The 6,252-nt window shown below is 38.6% G+C and overlaps 1 long non-coding RNA gene and 1 pseudogene across 1 annotated transcript in view; one reads left to right on the top strand and one right to left on the bottom strand.

The window, feature by feature from the left end:
- LOC117254145 (uncharacterized) overlaps positions 1–6,252 on the top strand; it is a 39,409-nt gene that overhangs the window by 29,450 nt on the left and 3,707 nt on the right. The window lies entirely within an intron of this gene.
- On the bottom strand, positions 1,807–3,919 carry LOC117254144 (GTP cyclohydrolase 1-like; annotated as a pseudogene).

Raw genomic sequence — 6,252 nt, 5'->3', positions numbered from 1 at the left:
AAAAATATAAACAAGTATGAAAAAAATCTATAAAAATGCTGCAGGTTTTGGAGCTTGTGCAGGTAAAGGAGAGGGAAAAGTCAGAGCAGCTCTACTCTTCACACCGTAACTCTTTTTCACAGTTTGAGAGCACAGTGTGGATGCACAGTGGGGGGACAGGAGCATGAGAATGAGTCGGTGGGAAAAAAAAAACTCCTATATAAATAAATAAGGGAAGGATGCCACTGTTGCTATACAGAGCGAGGGGCTTAGTGGTCTCCTGAAATCCTATTGGCCGGCCTGTTGCCATGTGCTCGGGACTCAGCAGAGATGCTGCTAACAAATCAAGGAAATGTTCTAATATTAGACTGTATGTATCTAGGCAGCGGGAGCCCCTGACCTCTCAACTCAGCCAGCGTTACGTTCCACTTCACAGATCAGCATAATGAAAGAAGTGGTGTGGAAGTAACTGGTTAAAAAAAAATGTTACGGCACTGTAGACAAAACAGCAGACACAGCCCCCCACCACCCCAACTGCCTCCATGATATCCCAGTCAGTGCAGCTACAGACGGACAGAGAGGGAGAAAACAGATTCATCTTCTGTTGATCGCTGATATTTATCAAACACAAATGCTCTGACTGCTCTGCATGTTGGTTCTCTGGGCAATTTGTAGAACATGCAATGCAGTCTCATACTTACAGGTTCTGCTGTAATAAACTGGTCCATGCATTAAAAATTAAATTGTAACTGGTGAGCAAAGAAAAAAAGGCATTTATTTTTAAAGCATGCTGCTGATTCCTCTGCTGGTGTATGTTGTTTTACCCTATATCCTGCATTTGTTTTTGTTTTTTGAATCATACTTTATCATTTTCATTAATATGGAGCTGTTGTCTGTGTTGCTCATTCTTTAGAAAATCTGATGCAGATGAGTTTTTGCCTCTTTATTTTGATGCCATGGCTCCTAGCAGTGGGTTTCCAACACATCCATTATGAGGTTTTTATCTGCTAATTATCTGTTGACAAACTGAATTTCTCGTGCAAATGGATTTCACATGATCCCAAAAACTGATATTATGGAGCCCAGTAGATATGTGCAGCTTTCCTGTAAGAGGAGCCATTTACATTATTGTAATATGCTATTCTAAGGCTTTTAGTGGAGTAAGACATTCATTCATACAGTGCGTGGTGTTACTAAATATCTACTCATACTTCTTGTAGGTCTGTTAGGCCACTGATTCCCGCCCCTTTTTCTTAAGGGACCTGTTTTATGTCATTCAGTAAACTGACATTGCATGACTAAGTGATATGGATATTTCATACTATATTCAATGCATAGGTCCTGTGCAGGTCCTTAAAAAGTCTCAAATGAACAAAATACTGTGGGATCACATGGTACAATACGCAAGATCATAGTTTTTTCTACCACTGCTTCATTGTATGACTGCATGAAGATCATACAGTACCATCTACAATAACAAGGACATTGTTCTTTTAAAAATTAAAAAAATAGAATGAGCATTGACAAAAATAAGAATAGCTTTATGTTTATTTTCAGTGTAACTTTGTATTGGAGATATTACTTTAAGCACCATGTCGCCATTATATTAATTAAACATTACCACAGTGTGTTGAACATATTTCAAATTCCAACGTACGTTTGGTAAGACATTCCTCGTGTGTGACACTTAACAGGATAAATACATATAAATATCAGCTTAAGAAGGGTCACAACCAACACCATAAAAACACTAATTCCCTGAAAGTAAGACTGGCAGAAATGAATAACTCATCAGGTGTAAATGTTCCCTTCTCACATATAATCTGTTCACTTCTTTATTGCAAGTTCAGGGAACTCCCTCCTGATTTTGGGATCGTCATTAAATCCTCCCAGCATCACACTTGTAACGGTGCTGGCGTTCATCTTCTGCACACCTCTCATCACCATGCACATGTGTCTGAAATAGTGATTTGTGCAGAATACATGAGACATCAGAAATGACATGAATAAGACATGAATCTGGGTGTCGACCCAACTATCATCTTAGTTTCACCATTGCTTGAGAACGTACCTAACAATATCAAATATAGCCGTGATAAAGGTCAATATACTTGTTTATCCAAAAGTGATTAAGAAAAAATATCTACTTGTAATTATGTGCAAAATATTTGACCTGAATCTAACAGGATTGAAATAAATGCTGAAACAAAAGAAGCCCAGCAATACAATGTTATCACAATGCTTAAGTCATGATGCAATAATATTGCAGTTTTAGATGTTTTTATTACATCTTTTATTTTATTACTTTTTTTAACTGCAAGATATGTCCCCTAAGGAAAATTTTGTAAGCAACTGTTTTATCTGATAAAGTTTTCACTCTCGCTTCCGTTGTTTTTATTGCAGTAAAATATATCTATTGGACTGCAAAATCAATCGAAACCAAGCCTAAACCCTAACCCTAACCTTAACCTTTGGGTACCAAAACTTGAATTTGTAATTGCAGTATTAACAACTTTTATAAAAATGAAAAAGAATCAATATCTGGAGTCCCTCTTTCAATAAAATATTGCCATGCAAAATAAAGCAATGCTACGCTGTATAGATTTTTTTCCCCACACATGATACTTACACAGTGTCAATCACCAGTGCTACTCCGGCAGGCTCCAGCGCTTCAGAGATGGCTGAGGCAATCTGTTTGGTGAGACGCTCCTGAACTGTGGAGAAAGTAACACATAACATTTGACACAGAAATATAAAGAAATTAGGAGAAAAAATAAAGCAAATGAAGACATAAGTGTTTAATATATCAGTGTAGTATAATACTTTGATTTGTGTATGTATGTGTGCGTGTGTGTGTGTATAAACCACCTACCTAGCAAGCTTGCTTAGGCCAACCACTTTCTTGTTTGGGAGGTACGCTATGTGAGCCTGAAACATTTATATCATGAAATATAAATTAAAATATTGTCCATAATATACATATACATTTTTATACATAATACATGTATAAAAACATAGTATCGACAAGTAGTCATTAGACATGGGCCAGTATCGTCAATTGGTTTACGCTTATCACAGATAAAACTGTAAAACTGTAAAATATCTTTCTCAGTAACAATTCTGGTCTCAGCTTTTTAAATTTGAGGGATCCTTTTCAATAATATGTCTGTGTTTATGTTATGAAACAAATATTAGCCAGTAGATTTTTATCAGATATTCTGTATTGAATTTGACCTATTGTTTTTACATAATCCGGGTATCCTAAGTAGTTACCTTGCCAAAGAAGGGCACCAGGTGATGTTCACAGAGAGAAAACAGCTCAATGTCCTTCACGATCACCATCTCTTCGTGGTTTTCGTCTAAGATTGCGTCATTTAAGATATCTGTGGATTAGATGTGATCTTTACATTCTGTATTACACTGGAGCGAAAAGTTAAAAAATCAAAAGAATATGCTGTATATCCATCAATGAGGAGTATTTAGCAAAAAGAAATAATACAAGTTATGAACTTTTATTGTGTCATGAATTCGACATGAGACAAAACGTCTTGACATTTGAAAGTTGCCCAGAACCGTATCTATGATTTCCTATCACAAATTGATTGATTGATATTGAAATTCAGATCAAGTTAGCACCACTGAAAGTTTTTAACGAGATAAAGAAAGAAAATCCATCACCATCTTGAGGCGTTTCTTTGTAGCCTTTAGTGAGGAACTGCATGGCTTTGGCTGCACGTAGTGGTGTACGTAAAAGTCCCTCCCGGTTGATGTCCTCTCCCAGCTCACTCAGTATGATGGTATAAGCCTTCTTAATGTGAGACAGTTTGTCTACATCTTCAGAGTTCTTGGAGTTCTCTTCTTGGCCCAAACCATTATGGTCGCACATGTCCAGGTACTCGTCACCTTCTTTATTCATCTCTGAACCCAGGTGAGACTCCATTTTGGTTCTTGCTCTGCTGTCAGTCAAAGAGAGGCTACTGCTGGATACAGTGAGATAGGCCCTGTGGTACGCTGTTGCCTCGATGGTTGCAGAATGTACACTCTGGTTTTTATACCATGATGTGGTGCCCTAAGGCTACAGCATCACTGAAGCCTCAAGACACCCATGCAAAGTTTAATTATGTGAATAATTTTCTGATTTTTCAGTGACAAGGTATCAAATCACCACACAAATCAATTCCAAATCCCCTTGCATCAGATGTCATGAAACAGCATTTGACTGATCCTGTGATTTGAGTTTGAATGGACGTCCCACGCTCTGGTTTGAGGTCATAGACTTCGCTCACATGCAAGCATTAACGTGCTTGTAAAGCCTTTGTCTACGGTGAAAATAAGCTGAATGACAGAAATGACTGTGTGTCAATATAGCATCATCAGCTATTTCTTCAGCATATAACTCCTAAATATCTGTCACTGTCAGCCTTGTGAATCTGTTATCATCTGGCCATAGAAAATGTCATTTTAGATACCATGTGGATCTTTTACACAAACTTCTTGGGACCCAGTAAATTTCCTTTGGATACTTGGAAAAATTGTCAGTCTACCAAAGCAAGCTCACTCAGTTTTATGTTGGACATGATGCTCCACAATACCCTGGAAATCCAGAGTTGATGCAAGAGCACAATTTGAATTTGCTCTGCGAGTCACTCTGGCAATCAGTAATGATGCTCATTACTCATGCCGTTGGAGCCGAGCTGCACCAATCACATCGGTGTATCTGATATAGGCGGGCCAGAGGCGAGCTAAACAGATGACGACAGCGCTGCAACGACGAAGTCCGGAATCAGTCAGTAAACATTGCAAGATGGCTACGGATGAACACCAGTTGTTTGTTTCAAACAACTGGTGTGGCCGCTACAATGAACGAGTTAGGCTGTTTTGCCGACCGGATAGGGCAAGAGTCTAATCTACCAGTTAGCTCCGCTGGTAGCGCTCTGGATACATCACCCCATGTATTGTTCTGATTGGTTGTAGTGTTATCCAATTCTGTGCAGTGATATTTTCAAATGCATGCTTGGTGCCCCACGAGTTGGGCCATTTTCTTTACTCATAGCCAGACCCTAAATCTTTCTAGATTTGGGTCATCGGTTGTTGTATCAGTATCCACCACAACAAATAGATGATTATTGAAATTCTGTATCGTTGCATCTTTACAATACACATTTGTTGGTGACATTTAGTTCCGATGCAGGGAGTAGTGTGATATCCAGGCGTGTAGGTCAGACTGGGTGTACAGAGTGCTGACTTTAATTTCAGAGTCCTGGGTTCACGCTCTATGTCACAGTTCAACACAAGGTCAACCTTCACCCTGCTGACTGTCTTGTGCTTCAGAAGAATGCTGGTCTTTTTTTTCTTTTTCTTTTGTTAAAGATTATTTTTGAGAGGTTTTTGTCTGTTTTATAGCAAAGCTGGAGAGTGACAGGAAAGGAGGGAGAGAGGGGGTTTGACACATAGCAAAGGGCCACGGGTTGGACTCGAACAGACTAACAAATAATACTATGACATACTATACTATGACATTTATTTTTACTTTTTATGGCATTGTATACTATGACTTTTTGTTTTTTTACTTTTTATGGCATACTATACTATGACTTTTTTTTTTAACTTTTTATGGCATACTATACTATGACATTTTTTTTTTTACTTTTTATGGCATTGTATACTATGGCTTTTCTGTGACTTTTAATGGCATACTATACTATGACTTTTTTTTGTTAAAACTGTTAAAATTCATATTATGGCAAAAACCAATCAGCTAACTAAAGAAAAACGAGTGGCCATCATTACTTTAAGAAATGAAGGTCAGTCAGTCTGGAAAATTGCAAAAACTTTAAATGTGTCCCCAAGTGGAGTCGCAAAAACCATCAAGCGCTACAACGAAACTGGCACACATGAAGACCGACCCAGGAAAGGAAGACCAAGAGTCACCTCTGCTTCTGAGAATAAGTTCATCCGAGTCACCAGCCTCAGAAATGGCAAGTTAACAGCAGCTCAGATCAGAGACCAGATGAATGCCACACAGAGTTCTAGCAGCAGACCCATCTCTAGAACAACTGTTAAGAGGAGACTGCGCGAATCAGGCCTTCATGGTCAAATAGCTGCTAGGAAACCACTGCTAAGGAGAGGCAACAAGCAGAAGAGATTTGTTTGGGCCAAGAAACACAAGGAATGGACATTAGACCAGTGGAAATCTGTGCTTTGGTCTGATGAGTCCAAATTTGAGATCTTTGGTTCCAACCGCCGTGTCTTTGTGAGACGCAGAAAAGGTGA

This window comes from Epinephelus lanceolatus, chromosome 6 (genome assembly GCF_041903045.1).
Source record: "Epinephelus lanceolatus isolate andai-2023 chromosome 6, ASM4190304v1, whole genome shotgun sequence".
In the NCBI taxonomy this organism is placed as follows: Eukaryota; Metazoa; Chordata; class Actinopteri; order Perciformes; family Serranidae; genus Epinephelus; species Epinephelus lanceolatus.
This window is presented reverse-complemented; position numbering and strand designations above follow the sequence as displayed.